The sequence below is a fragment of the Lepisma saccharinum genome, chromosome 18, assembly GCF_977018435.1.
Source record: "Lepisma saccharinum chromosome 18, izLepSacc3.1, whole genome shotgun sequence".
Lineage (NCBI taxonomy): Eukaryota > Metazoa > Arthropoda > Insecta > Zygentoma > Lepismatidae > Lepisma > Lepisma saccharinum.
The window spans coordinates 2,646,851-2,663,394 of NC_139246.1; the positions used below are offsets into that span (position 1 = coordinate 2,646,851).

Consider the following 16,544-nt stretch of genomic DNA (forward strand, 5'->3'; position numbering starts at 1 on the left):
GGAGATTAAGGCTCATGCCTTTTCTTACACTCAACCACATACAAAATTTCATAATATATAGAACATATTCATAAATTGATTCATATATAAACATTGAAAATAACGATCACGCATATATATTTCATGTCAAACCAACAGCGGTAAAAATGATATATCGCGATATTGAAAAAATATCGTACAAGCGACATGGACTCCCTTATAATAATTATCATAAACTACTGACTCAAATTAAATTATGTGTGAAATGTATACTTTTTAGGTGGGAGGGGGAGGGCTGGCCCTTCCTTCCGGACGTCCATGCCAGGCGATATCAACTAGAAAGACGACATATCGTCACGATATATTGGCGATATATATCGTGTCGGCGCGTCATAATATTTGGCGATATATGTATATCATGTTGACGATATATCGTCACATTTGGTGAAGTATATCGTGGGGACCATATATCGCCGATATCACGATACTGAGAAAATATCGTATCGTCTGTGACGATATTTTCTTGACGATACATAACGATATCAAATTTCCGATATCGTCCATCTCTAGTGCAAAATCCTTGAATGCTGGTGAGGGATGATCTCACTTTACACACATACACATATACAGTGGCGTATATGTGTGTCCGGACCCACCGAAAATCACTCTATTAGAAGAATTCCAGCTTCCGTGACACAAACGTTCTCCGTTTCCTTCCCCCTTTATTTTGCTTCTCTGTGGTTCAGACTAATTTAGGCTACATATAAACAGGATTTCGTACAGCATATTATGACAATCAGTTTTTGTCACCTACTTTTTTTATCCTAGGTTTTCATTATTTTATATTTTCTGTAACCTTCGTATCCGCTTGAAGCTTCGGTAGAAAAACACCACGTTTCTGAACCTTTTGTGTTTTTCTGCTTTTGTCGACTTTTCCCCCTTTCGGTCGTAGGAGCTCGGAACTAACAATATGCTGTGATAAATCTTTCACTGTTTTTGAGCGACTTTTGTGCATTTGGCGACGGAAAGTCAACGTGGGAGGCCAATTACTGGAAGAACATGTTACGTACCGGATGAGGGTAAAACTATTCTTTTCACCCCATTCTAACGCAACACGTGTGCTTGAAGAAGCTGGATCAAGCAAAAAGGGACGCTTGACCACCAACGTCGTAACTTCAGATTTCCGCGCCTAAAAGTCAGTCCGTTGTATTCGAAGTTTCAAGCTGTCTTTATATAGTGGCAGAACGAACAAACAAGTACAGTCTACCGCCAGTTTTTGAACCGACAACACCTCTGCGACAGTCGGAGTAAAGATTTGGGACTTTGTCTTTTTCTACCGCGCCGTGTATTTTATCCTGCGTGAGTGAGTGACAGTGACTAGTTGTACGAATACGCAGTGTTAATTGGTGACCTGTGCACTGGATTCGCGTTATTCGTTTTGTGACGAGGAACATTAATACAACTATGGCGGGCTAAAATCAAGAGAAGGAGGGCTACGGGTCTTCCTAGCCTGCATGAAGCCGACAACGCAGCAGATCATCGCTCAGCGTCGCGACGTCACACCACTAAAACGCCGCCACAAGCGCTACAAAAGCCACAAACGCCACATCGCCACAGCCCGATTAGAAGTCATGAAATGATACCGCCGAAAGCCGCCAGTCGAGACGCCGACGCCCGACGAGAATTCTACGGAGAGAGAAAGAGAGAGAGAGAGAGAGAAATTGGAAGATGAAGCGACACCAGCCCACACTTAGATCTACCGTCTAGAAGAGAAGATTGAGATAATGAAGCGACACCTACTGCGTCTTGAGACGACGCCGACGTCCCGCGTGAGATTAGCAGCGAGAATCCACAAGTACCCCCGGTAAAGAAACTTCGCCCGTTTTCGCCGTCCCCCCAGAAAGAGAGAGAGAGAGACGATGCGAAGCAATTAATCGCTCCATTACGAGGCCGACAAGATAATCGCCGTGATGTTGAAGCGTAGAAGGAAGGTGTGTCCAAGAAGATGGCGAAGTGCCGCTACAAAGAAGTAATGTGGGGAAGTGTTAGTGTTGCAAAGAGGACCGCGGATCGACGTCCCGCCGCCGTTTAGAGGACTACGGTAAACGTCGCTGGAACGTCTAGAACGTCGAGATGGTATAGTATACTACTGTTAATTTTCTATATGTATGAGTGATCATCTACCCAAGACTCCAAAGATCGGCCGTCGGACGAAAATATACCTGTATTTAAAGTTAAAAGTCGCAAAGGTATTGATTATAATTATTTCTTGCCAACATCATCTAAATTTCACAATTGCTAATTCGGAAGATATATTCACATCATACTGTTGTTTTCCACGCTCTGCGCCGAGCTGTTGAGTAATAATGTTTATTTATGTCACCTTATATGCTTTACTCGGTAAATATTTGTTTAAAACGGCATAAATCGTGTATCTCTTGCAGAGATCACCTCTTTAGTTTGCTAAGTGAGGAAGTAAGTTAACTTCGTGCTATTTTTAATATATTCGTACATAAGTGTCTTCACTTTTCAGTCTGTAAACATGTGTGCCTTGCAGTTGATATCTAAGCCTAATGTTATTGAAGTTCCAAGGCGCATTAGTGATAATTCTACAACAATTATTTAAATGTCTAAATAAATTGCAAGAATAAAAAGTTTACGTGTCATGCCCGTTGGCAGAATGTAATGAGCACGCGCAGATGAAAGTTTAGTATCTTTAATTCTAAGCAAATTAACGTCTTCGGGCGCAGTTTAATATTCATAAGAAAAACTAAATATTGCATGGTGTCTAAAAAAGGGCCAATGTATTTATCTTAATGTAATTTGTCCCCTGAAGTTTGAATGAGTGCGTGAATGCTGAGTGATAGCGAGGGGTTGTGTAGAGTGTCTATTTTGTGTGTTATATAATATACATTTTTGTTATCTATGTTTGACTATGATTTGTGTTCATACAAATAGTATACTAATCCTCATAACTGTTGGTATTTATATTTTAGTTCAACGTTAAGTCAGCAAAGCATTTCTGCTGGCTAACATCAATTATTATTATTATTGATTATTATTATTATTATTCAACGTCACTTTATGCACGAGTCGGCTATTCGTCGGGGGTAAAAACCGATCCGGTCACACGTACCCTGGAATCAAAACCGTTAGCTGGGCCCGACACCTAGGAAGGGGACTTCGGTCTCCGGACTAAGTGTCAAACAGAGGTCATGTACCAAAGGTCCGGTGAGAATATTCAAAACAACTACACAAAATGTATTCATTCCCAATGTGTGACCAATTTATTCTTCGACCGCACAGGTGTAACACAGCTAGGGTAACGAATAGCATGGGTGTCTTAATAACAAGTAATTTGCTGGAGAACGAAGTGAGAGAGTCCGATTACATAGGAAACAAATCCGCCGTAGTTGCTGGGAACCAGGGTTGTTAAAGGCCCAGGAATTTTAAATGAACTCAATTCCGGTCCAGGAGAAAAAATCAGCAAGCTTAAATGGGTTCTGGACCGTAAAGAATCTTTTTATCTGTCCACGAACTTTTTTTCCGGATGAATTTAAATACCCCCCAGGAACCTATTTTCCCCAAATCAATTTACAAGGTCCAAGAACCTTTTTTCAATGAAACGAACGCAATTTGGACCGAATTTAAATTGTGCGAGGAAAAAGGTTCTGCTCCTGCAACGGAAGCCAATAGAATTTATGGGTACTTGCTGGGAACTTTCGTCGGCTTGAAAATACTTTATTTTTTCAAGCGAATAGGCTAATATTGTTTAAGAACGGTAATAAGATTTATGTACGTTAAATTTCGAAGTGAGAGTTTTAGGAGGGGCAACTCTCCCCCTTGTCCCCCCCGTCACGTCTATGACCTTATCTTCGCGATTAGTTACAAGTGGCTGAAAAGCGAAAAGCAAACAAGTCAATGGAATAAAGACACTCAGCACTGAGGCATCGTCCCTCGACTAGTGGACGGGGCACACACTGTGCGAGCGATTTGCTGGTGATCGCTATTGCCAAAGAGAACACTCACAGAGCCAGCAGATGCTCCACGTGAAAACTAGGTCAATGCACCATATTTAATCCATTAGATGAAGAAAAGAAAGTGTGTAAGGGTATTATCGAAGGTTGGGGCCGGAGATATCCAACTTTTACATATTAGGCCTTAATTGACAGGTGGGTTCTTGGGGGGGGGGGGGATTCTAAATTAAATTTTGGAGGGGAACAGTATCCCACTCTAGGTCTTACATTATGGCGGGTATTTTTGTTAGAGGGGGATTGAGCATTAAATTGAAGGGGGTATCCAATTCTTGTGTATTACTATTGCTTTAGAGTGTTGCGGAAATTCTGGTGTGGAGACTGAGAATTATTTTTTTGGAGGAGGCAATACACACTCTTCAATATCAACAGGAAGTCTAAAATTGATTATTAAATTTAAAGGTGGAGATAGAGAGCTATTGATAAAGTGTTAAATCTTAGATTGTCAAGGAATTTCTGTAGTGGAGAGAGAGTTCGAACATTACATTTTGGAGACTGTATTTAGCGATATGGTATCCACGTTTTCGACCCCGAACGTGACAAAGGGGAAGCTGGAAAAGACTAAATATCTCTGGATCTGAAGAAAGTATTAACATTCCATTAAATTAATATTCTTGAAAGCCTGCAAAGGAATGGATTTAAAGATTTTCTTGCTCGCTTCGATCGCAATGATATGTTACTAGGATACGTGTTTGACGCCGCTTGAATGAGGTGAATGTGAAGTTTTTATACTATAGCTGCATTACAAGACAAGATATATTCTCGATTATGATGAACGATTTTAGGGGTGGTCTTGAGTGATGGGCAACCTCTTTAGGGAGGAGGGGCAGATCAAGTATAGTGTTCAGTAAAGCTAAGAAAAAGTTACTTTCGGTAGACACGCTGTCGCAAATTAAATACTTTGTGCGGATTACGATATGCTTTGAGGGCGCGAACGATATTATTTTGGGAGGAACTCATGACATGATTTGGGGGGGGGATGCGCCATTGGCCTTGGGGGGGGGGGATGGGCATCCCTGGCAATAACAGCTGGACAAATTTTCTTTTACAAGTCAAATCTCGCAATTAAAGATGGGACCAGGGTTGGGGAATTACGCGTAAAGAAAAGGTTTCCTACATGACGCGCAAAGTACGTAAAAAATTCGAACAAACAAAAATGAAAAGAAAACATGGTTTCTGCGAAGGTTATGGTTTTGTATGACAGTTGTCTTGTCACTGGTAGAGAAAAGAAGGCTTTAAAAACTCTATTTGAAGAAGATGTCCTTTCAATGATACATATATATAAGAAGAATATAACCGACGTAAATTTGGAATCAACATATATATATATTTCAATGTATAGGTATACAAGCTTCGCTATATATTTTTATCTGTATTGTGTACAGTTTTCAGAATTTAGATCCGCATTTAACTATATTCTCTTGGCAGTGGCGTGGCGTGGATTTTTAAAAGTGTTACCGGTTATCAGTAGGACATTTAAGGGAGACTTGGGCGCCTCCCCACCTCATGCCCCCCCCCTTCAATGTCTTCCAAGTAGTTCATATAATATTAATCTGGTACGTATGCAATTCAATACTAGATTTTGGTAAAGTTATTAATCAGAAAAAAAATGTTGACATAAGGACTAAAGTGAAATCGCAAACATTGGTTGTTGACACAATAATACGTAATTTGATACTGACAGAAACATCGAAGGCTACTTATAGAGCAGATCAATCCGACTTTGAAAATAGTTATATGATGCTGGGATCCCGGGTTCGAAACCTAGCTTGGGCATGGGCGTTTGTGATGTCTATTCATCAATTTAATCATATCATCACTCATCCCCATCTTTGCAAATTAGCCAAAAGTGGCACAAGCGAAGCAAAATTAATCAAATCAAATCAAAAAACTTCTATGATGCTGTCATAAAGAGAAGTTTTTCATTTGAATTTGAATTTTTGGGTGCGTCATGGTCCATGTTGTCCACATCTGAATTCGACACGTTTTTTTTTTCACCCGAAAATAGAGTACATGGCCAACAAAAGAGTTTCGACAACTGCACACATCCACATAACCACGGATAGTCGTTATACCACGAAACATTGAAATGTCGGTCATATCCAGCAGACGACTTGGTTTTTAAATCGTTCAAAATAGGCTTTGGCCTCCCTTTCGCCACAATTTCGATTTTTTCTGCAAAATAACGAACCGAAAGATTGCTTCAAAATATCTTCTATCGCACGATTACACACACTGTCCAGATAGGATGAACCCGCCACCTCGGAACTCGGAACAAGCTTCATAAATTAATTGACAATGCCCGAAAACAACGTAAAGACGAAAGACACCAGTCACAAAACTCCCACTGCACAGTCCCTCCCACAAACCGTTGTTTACTTTTGTAACACGTGAAGCACCCTCCTTGCCCCCTCCCCTCTCAGCATCGGCCCTTCCCCAATATTTCCTTCGGAACCTGCAAGAACTCCAGTTCTACTAATGTTGCTATCTTAGTTCTTTTGAAACCAGATTGCCCAAATCGCGAAACATTTTCGTTTCAAATAAGACGTAGCTATGTAGAGTAGATGTAGTCTTCATCTGTTTCCTAACTACTCCCACTCCCATGTTTCGCTAAATCCACTGAAATCTCATTTCTGACACCACTACTATTTCGTATATTTTACGTCCTTTGCTACCTTTAAGGCTTTCGCTTTATAGGATAATCGTGACGATGACGATGCGTGGTGAATTATTGAAATAAAATTATTATTTCTTTGTGTATGTAATTATTAATTTTTATAATTATGTAAGTAAAATAATAACAACGAACATAGAAATAACTATTTCTTGCTGTGGATTCGAACCTGCGACACCTGACACTTCAGAGCGTGCTAAGATAACAATCGGGAAATGATGCTTGTAAGTAGCCTATTGTTTTCACCCAAAAACAGTTCTACCACCTCAAAAACATTGCTTCAATCCCAAATTATTGCATTCCTGCGACAACGTATGTCAATGTCAATCAGTATTATCAACAATTATCACAAATTCCTGTAACAGAAATAATATTATATGTGTGAAATATAGAATTTTAGGTTGACATTTTTAGAAGGACAGCGGACCCCTTGACCATACCCATCCCTCTCCACTCCTTCTCGCCCATGATGTCGAAGAAGGACAAAGAGGACTTTCATATTCGCTGATATTTAGTGTAAATACAAAATATCACTTGGTAGTTTGCTTTTGCCCCAGTGTGATTTCATTTTTTAAAATTTTGATTTGGCGATTTAAGTCCACTTCATGAACAGTAATGCTAATCGGGACAGTTTAAAGTTGGATCCGAACCACTTGTGCCTCCACCGGGTATCGAACCCGGAATCCCTTGATTATAAGGCGGCGACGCTACTAACACTGCGCCAGCGTTCCCCAGTGTGACTGGATACCTTCAGAGTAAGATAGACCCGATTAGGTGACTTAGCTCTTTTCTGTCAATTGAATATGGCAACACTGGTATGTTTCCTGTAAGGATCACCGGCAACTGCGCCGGCTAAACAGCCGGCCTCCTCCCAAGACTACTAGAAGGAAAGGCTGGGGTCAGACACGCCTCTTTTCGCGACTGCTGAGGGTGTATGTGAAAGTAACAAATTAATTTCTAATTAATAATCACAATAATTATTTTAATTGAGTAATTTATTTTTACTTTTAATAACATTACAAATATGCACATCGTATAATTCACACATATGTTTGTGGGGAGGGGGGTTGTAGGTTACGAACTTTCTCCCCCTCACCAGTTTTCAATGATTTCGCACCCTGGTGGGTTGTGAGGTGTTGCAGTTCCCAATGCCTTCAGTGAGGTGTTGCGACGTGTCGTGATCTCCGATGAAAAAATAAAAACAGCGGGCGACAATATATAACTGAACACATCGCATCTAACGAGACTTGTTAGTGGATTGCAATACCAGTAGTCTCATTACACAACATCAGGCTACCATACACTTCAAAATACACAACTTGCTATTTATATACGAGTGATGCTTAAATGACAACGTAGTTCAACTTCCGTCCTCCATTGTTCTATTATTTATTCAGTCAAATTTTCATCACAATCCCCCCCCCCCCCAAAGTTAAGTGGACTCAACCAGCTTTCACATACCCGCCTGTAGGCACCCCTGTTCGACATTCCACTGATTATATGTACGTATAAGTATATAAAGTGACCCTCGACTTTCTTCAGTTTTATGTCTCAAGTTTTCGTTCAGTGTAAAGTTTTTTAAAGTGTGTGTTACATAATACACACGGAACTTCCTCACATTCCTCCCTGTGTAGTTCAAAGATTCATAAGACTCAGAATTGTAATCTGAATAAGGAAATTTAATTAAGAAATAAATACCAATAGTCGAAGCAAAGTTACCAAATTTGAAGAAGTTAAGTGAAAACAGCTCCTCTCTCACTCCTAAAAGAGAGCAATAGACGAGATTGTTTTCTTTTACATATTCAACTTATCCATAATTTTGGCTTTCTGCCTTTCTTTATTTAACAAAATTATTTTACGCATTCAACATATATATTTTTCTTTCTGCCCTAACAAAATGCATTACTAGGTGTATTAACCGCAATTTTACATGAAACTAATGTTTCGCAGAGGAATGTGACGACTCATAAACTACCGATAAAATGTGTGCGTAAATGGCTGTGTAATCCAACTGTAAGGACATACGTTATGTCGGATCCTAAGTAAGTCTGTGTATTCACTCCCAATTAGATTCTGGGCATAATTACGGCTCTTTTTTGTTCATAATTACTGCTTTGATTCGGCTGCGAAACCGGAGCGTAGAGCGATCTGTCCGCGCGTGACGTCACGCCTGACGTCAAGGACCACGTGATCAGGTATGGCCCCAGCCTTCTACTCTAGTAGTCTTGGCCTCCTCCTCCCGCCATAACAGTCTTTACCGCTACGCGAAGTCTTCCTTTGGTGGGCTCAGGGCCCTTCCCTCATGTTGCCTGTGGAGGGTACCGGATCAGTCCTCCTCTTCGCTTTGCCGGTGTCAGAAAAAATGTCAGTCTGCAATGTTTACTTTACGACAATATTACCAGTTTATGTACGTAATAATATTTTAAGACAGGTTCTTCAATTCTTTATATTTTGGTGTTACCTGCGGTAACAGCGGCTACATGCATGCCACGCCTCTGTCTCTTGGCTATAAAACGCTTTCTTATTTGGAATTCTCGAATAAAGAACCTATCCCCTGAGATTAAGATATTTGTATAGCCGTGGTAAATAACAATTAAATACCGTACCCTAAGGGAGGCGAAGCAAATCATACCCAAAAATGCAACTCTAAAACTAAAATTGGACGTGCACTTTTAGCACTTGCTGTAAATAAGTCAAGGCGTACGTCACAACAGCGTGGTGACGTTTGGCTAAGCATAACACACAGTAAAGAAGCATGAAAGATGTAAATATGGAAGAATTACTTACAAATTATTTATAAAAAATCTCTTCGTCCTTGTCGCTTTTTACTAGGCTGTAGGTCTGCAGCTGCAGAATTGGACCCAATACGGACGTAAACTTTCACTGACGAAAACCACAGTAACACACAGGTATGCATCCATTTACGACCAAACCCACATCAAGCTGTTAACTTCCTCGATAAAGATCACGTACTACAATCACTCGCGTTCACTCACAATACCACTCAGCGATAAAATGGAAGCACTTTTTGACAACTTGTACGCAAAACGAAACGCAATAACACTGTACAGCAGTGCAGGGAATACATTTTGAAAAGCGTAATGTTAACGAAAAGACACGTGCACCATTACACTAAGAAATCGACATTCACCTGTTGTTCTGTAACTCGTGCCAGCTTTGCTGTTGTCTGACAAATGCATGTCGTTCACGTCAGACTTTACCTCAATGAGCTGCAGTTTGCGATCACTACTGGGCTATGCTCTGCAAGGACACAAACAAAGAACTTGCTTGTTGTTTGTTTGTATTTGTTTATTCTGCCTCTTAGTTCAATCACAACGATCAAAATGAATTATGATTAGATTAAATACACGAAAGAACGTGGAACATTCGGAGCTAAGATTGTGGCTTCATTGCTCAACATTGAGTTACATAACTACATTACAAATACCGAAAAATTTTCACATTATGACAGGAATTTGCTTTGAAACATACTTACAAATAATAATAGACGTGTTCCGGCCGTTTTTGCAATCAACCATTGTCAATAAAGGGGGAGAAACAGGAAAAAATAACACGTAACAAAACAATAAAAAATACGACAAGTAAAAAGTGACAATCATAAACACATGAATAAAATTTCAACTTTGACGCCAGAGGCAGCACCAGGGGCTGCTTGCGCACTCCGAATTTCTTTTCAGTAGTTACGAATCGTAAAATAAAGTTTTTTCACTCAGTACATATTGCGATAACACGATTTATTCTCATTTTTGACGGTGAGGAATTGCAAATCAATTTACTATCAGGCTGTGTAAATTCGTAAAATGTATTTTAATAGTCATCACGAACAAATTATTCCTTTCTCTTTTACTTAGCATCGCGTAAGAATTAGTTATGAAATTGCTTAAATTTTATTACAAAAAAAGATTTTACTTTTACTTTTTGAAATGTAACCCTGCCATTCCTCGACCTTACTTTAACTGAGACCCAACTATTGGCGGACTGAACAACAAAGTAAAGAGAGTCGTCGTCAACATCCATAATTGAATTAGTGTTTGTAGTGAACGGAATCCTTACAACCCAGAAGTGTCTGTAGCTGCACAGTACACAATAATTATTATGCACTGTACACTGAAACTGCTGCAGAGTTTCAAAATATGTTAAGGTATTTCAGAAACAGTTTCCAAGGTCATGGTCCAAGTGTCCCGGGTTGGAATCTAGGCCTGGGCATGGGTTGTTCTTTGTGAGTGTCCCTTCATCAATTTCATCATATCATCACTCATCCTCGTCTTCGCGATCAGCAAAAGTGGCAGAAAGCAAATAATAATAATAAACCAAATCAATCAATCAAGATCTCGGAGGAAAATGAATACTCAGCCTTGTAGTCTGATTTTGGAAGACACGTTAGTAGTGTGATTTGTGGTATTACTGGGTCGAGAAAGTATGAACCCCCCTCAGGCAGATTTGCCTACACTTAAAACTAGCTCAACATGCCCATATGAGCTTTTTGCTCAAGTGTGGAACTCTGTCTAATCCAAGATTTTTGTAAAAATGCCCTCGGGAATTTCCCGGGAAAGTATGACCCCCCTCAGATTGATTTGCCTACACTTACAAAATCTACATCTGCCAGATTATTGTCCATAAGCTTGTTAAAAATATGCTCCTCTTGATATTTTTTTGGCTACACTTAAAACTAAGCCAAACGTATTAACACACACACACACACACACACACACACACACACACACACATTTACTTCCGGTCCACTTCCGGTTTGCCTACTTCCGGTTTGCCCACTTCCGGTTTGCCCATTTCCGGTTTGCCCACTTCCGGTTTGCCCACTTCCGGTCCACTTCCGGTTTGCCTACTTCCGGTTTGCCCACTTCCGGTCCACTTCCGGTCCACTTGTGGCCTATTTCTGGTTTATTTATATTGCATCATGTTTTGCAACAAATTATTACCTAATATTATGCAATAAAATATACAAAGCACACTGCTGAACCCAACTGATATTTTTTATTAAGTATAGAATTTTGATTTGAACCCCAAGAAATATATATAATAAACCAACAACAAAAAATGCCAAATCAAAAATATTGTAATCAATGCAATAAGAATATATCCAGCCCCAATTGGGCTAAGCATCAAAAGAATTGTAATCCAGACAAATGCAGAACTCCCACAAAAATATGCCCAAAATGCCATAGAAAATATAGTCTGGAATATTTCACATATAAACATAAAGGTACTTGTTCTGCACAGTCATCAACATTGCCCCCACAACCATCTACATCTGGTCTGAAAAGGAAGCATGAAACACCTGTTAATGCTGGACCAGCAAAGCAGCCACGCTATGCACCACCTATCCATAGCAGTTTTAATGGCCAATTAAGGGATCACCGTTTTGTATCAGAGCCAAGATGTGACATTAAGAATTTTTTGAACAGTATAAATCCTGATGTGCAGGCAATTCTAAATGCACAAAATGGCTCTTATAAGCTGTCCCTCAAATTGTTTACACAATATAAGAAATCAAATGGCACCAAATTTACACAGCCCCACATAACAGAAACTGTACCGGTATATTCAAATGCAAATTCAGACAAAATAATAAGCAGTTTGATAGATCAATTGAATATTAAACACTCTGAATTTGCTGGAAAAGAGTCTGGATGGAGCCTATGCGGATCTCCACACAAGCTCTATGTTAATATTTCTGAATTCAGCCCATTACAAGGTTCCACATATGTGCCTTTACCTGCTAATATTAAAAACAAAAAAGCTGTGCTTAACATAGAAAATAATGATCAGAAATGCTTTCTGTGGTGTATTTTAGCTGCTTTGTATCCAGTTTCAGATAATCCAAAGAGAATAAGTTATTATAAACAGCATGAAAATGATTTTGATGAAGCAATGGAGGCTTTAGAATATCCAATGTCTGTTCAGAATATTTATAAATTTGAAAAAAAAAGGCCAGGGATATTAATGGTAAACAATTATCTATTAATGTATTTATTTGTTCTACTGGCCGTGGCAATTGCTTGATAGCACCTCTCAGAATCAGTACATTTGATGATGATTCTGCTCTTCCGATTGATCTGCTCTTAATTGAAGGGGATGATACACACCATTATACTCTGATACATAATCTTGAAGCTTTAGTCAGAAAACAACTAGACAAATCCAATACAATATTCAAGTTGTGCAGATGTTTAATTGTATTTGATGGTAGAAAAATGGTGAATGGTGTTTGTGAAGAGAATGCAGAAATTGCTAAAAACAAGTTAATTGAGCATCTGAAATACTGTGGCAACCATAAACCTGTTCATATGCTTATGCCTAACCCAAATGAAAATGCAAAATTCAAAAAATTTGAAGCCTTGTTGGAACACCCAGCATATATAGTCTGTGATTTTGAATCAAATCTCAAACCTCTTGCATTCTGTAGCCCAGATCCTGAGGAATCTTCAATTACATCATACCAGCTACATGAACCTTCTAGTTTTTATTATGTGGTTGTACAGGATGGGGTTGTTAGTAAAGAAGATTTATACATGGGAGCAGATGCCATCAAAGAATTTGCACAAACAATAGAAAATGAATAATACCGAAGCAGCTGATCCGAGACAACAGCAATTTTATATGTGTGTTTCATCAGGATCATACCAACCTCAAACACATACATGATGAATATGTAGGTGGGGACTTGAGCTACAATAATTTTTCCAAGTTTTGCAGTAGGTGCTGGAACCAGGACAGTTATGGGTTTGTCACAATTGATATGACAAGAAAACCCAATAGTGGCAAATACAGAAATAAAATCAACAATTTTCTAGACATTGAAACATATATAAATAACCATGAAAAGGCCAATCATTGATGATCTTAAATTAAGAGATCATCTTGTAAAAAGATTTAAGGGATGGAAATCACAGAACCGAGGAATTTATGAACAACACAAACAAACAGAACAGCCTATTATTGATGCTATTAGTGAATTAGGTAAAAATATCAAAACTGTTACAGAGCAAAATCAAAATTTGATCACAGAGCTTGTACCTGTAGCTGCTAGGAACATATTAGATTATCCAATCACCCCACTTTCCAGTATTCATACACCTAGTCCTGTTGCTCCTCGAAGAATTGAAGCTACTCTGGATCCTATTGAATTGGGTCTTCTTGCTCAAAAATATTTAAGCACACCTAAAGACAACAAAGATGAGGTCTTTGGCTTATATGCTGACACAGAGCGTGATGGTAGCATCATACATAGAATTGGCAATTTTAGAGTAACATATATGGGAGATGATCTCATTGTATATTCAGAATCTCATCTTGGAGAAAAAGGTGGTTTTGTTAAATATCCCGGCACACCTGGGTTGTGGGAACTGATGACTAGGAAAAGGCCTGGCAGCTATACAGATCAAGATTATGAGCACTACAAAGAAATATTAATAAAATCAGATGCTCTATACCAGAACAATGATCCCACACAAAAAAGAGTCAAGTCTAGCAGTGGAGCAAAATACAACAATTTAATCAAACCCATATGGTCACAGATCAAGACTGGCAGTGGAATCAAACAATACAACACCCTGCCTAAAGAATTTGTGTGGGTTGATGATGTCAGGAAACTTGTAGATAGGTTATTGGTGATAGCTGGGGAGGAAAATGCTGGCAACCACAATTTTTACAATGAAAAGGTTGGAATTATGGACATGATAAGCACAAAATTGTCTAATTTTATAGTAAATGACACTAAGGGGATTGGATATCTTATAAAAATTATTAATACTCTACCACCTAAATTTTGGAATATTTCTGAGGGTCGGGGGTTGGTTAATGACATTATAAACAATCTGCCATTTGAACTACATATTCCAGGCTATCAGTATTGTGGTCCAGGCACAAAATTGGACCATAGATTAAACAGAGGTGATCCTGGTGTTAATCCCCTAGATGCTGCTTGTAGAGACCATGACATAGCATACAACACACATTCTGATCTTGACAAGAGACATGTTGCAGACAAGAAATTAGAAGAGGCTGCATTTGGTAGATTTGTAAGCAAAGATGCTTCTTTAAGTGAAAAAATAGCAGCATTGGGGACCACCATAGCTATGAACACCAAACAAAAACTGGGGTGGGGGCTGTGAATATGTATATAATAAACCTACAATGAAGGCCAAGGGTGTTATGTATCAAATACCTTATGCAGGTCTTAAATCTCTTAAAACTATTGATAGTCTTTTAACCAAAAAGCAGCTCAAGAAAAAAAGCTCTTGTCTTGCCAAGGGCCATGGTATGAAATTGTTGCTTAGTACCCCCCAATTAAAAAAATTACAACAATCTAGAAAAAAATCACATGTGGGGGGTTTCATATTTACTATCCCGGCCATCTTAGCAGCACTTGGGACTGTGGGGAGCTTGGCTGGGGGATCAGCTGCCATAGCAAAAACAGTAATAGATGCCAAAAAGAATAAGGCAGAATTAGATGAATTGAAGCGCTATAACCTGGCCATGGAGAAACGAGGCAAAGGTGTTAAGAGAGTCATGAATAAGTTTAAAAAAAAACAAGAGCCGCTTACAAACCAAGATATTGAAGCTTTAATCAAGCCACTGGGCATCAAAAATTTTAGAGGTGTGTATATGTCTGATTCTTTACCAGAACAACCACTCAACAAAGAGTGTGGCATTGTTAATTTGGATAAGTACAAAAATCAGGGCACTCACTGGATTTGTTATCTTAAATATTTAAAAGATTAGGCATTTGTGTTTGATTCATTTGGAGGTGTTCCACCTGAAAATTTAGTAAAATATCTAAAATCAGCTAATCTTTATTACAATAATGCCCGTGTTCAAAACTTCAAAGATGTTAATTGTGGACATTTGTGTTTATCTGTTCTTAGATATATGTCTCAAATAAATAAACCATCAATTGAAAATTTTCAAAAGGCCCTGTGGTATCTGAAACATCATGGGGGTATTCCATCTCACCAGCCAGAATTCAATATTGAAACTCAAATTACATGATGATATAGTGTATCCCAAAACAATAGCTCTCAGAGCATTTTATGGCATGTACTTGATCCCTAATATTACACACCACAACAACAAAATTGCAGTAGGGGATCAAAAAATTGTCATCACTCCAGGGCAATTTAATCTGTCCACTTTAAATGCTCAATTACCCAGAGGTATAGTATTAACTCAAAATTCTGTCACTCACAGAGTAGAGATTGTATCTGCTACAGAAACAGTGGATCTGGGTACTATAGGAGAGCTGTTAGGCTTTGAGAACAACACAAAATTTGAACCAGCCATCAAACAAACTGCTATTAATATACCTAAATTCTTAGCCATAGAGACGCTGAATATTCACTGTAATGTGGCCGAGGGTATGATCACCAAATCAAATGGCATAGGCACTCACAAACAAACTGGGATCATTGCAACATTTAAACCTAATTCTGAATTTATGGAGCCAATCATCTACACTCCATCCCCAACATTATATTTTCCTGTGTGCCATAATAGAATAGATTATATTGAGTTGATGGTCACTAATGAAAAAGAAGAATTAGTTGATTTTGCTGGAGCCACAACAACTGCAATCATAGAAATTAATATTTAAATAAAAATACATACAAAAAAAAATGGAAAATATTGAGAGTTATGAGCTACAATCATTCCCCCCAAACAGGAGGACATATGCAAATTTAAATCAACCCAACACAGAAATTGAGGTTGATCTTGATGTAGGGGATGGCTTTATACACCCCCACAGAGCAGATCTATACATCAAATTTGATGTTGTAAAGCTCGATGGAACAGATTATCCGGTAAATTCAAATATAAGA

The 16,544-nt window shown here is 38.8% G+C and overlaps 1 protein-coding gene across 2 annotated transcripts in view; it reads right to left on the reverse strand.

The window, feature by feature from the left end:
* Window positions 1-9,571, reverse strand: part of LOC146002686 (uncharacterized) — a 533,571-nt gene extending 524,000 nt beyond the window's left edge. For both annotated transcript variants that reach the window (XM_083140646.1, XM_083140647.1), the window contains exon 1: window positions 9,475-9,571. The gene's annotated coding sequence lies outside the window, so the exon portion shown is untranslated. The remainder of the gene's footprint in view (window positions 1-9,474) is intronic.
* Window positions 9,572-16,544: the final 6,973 nt, after the last annotated feature.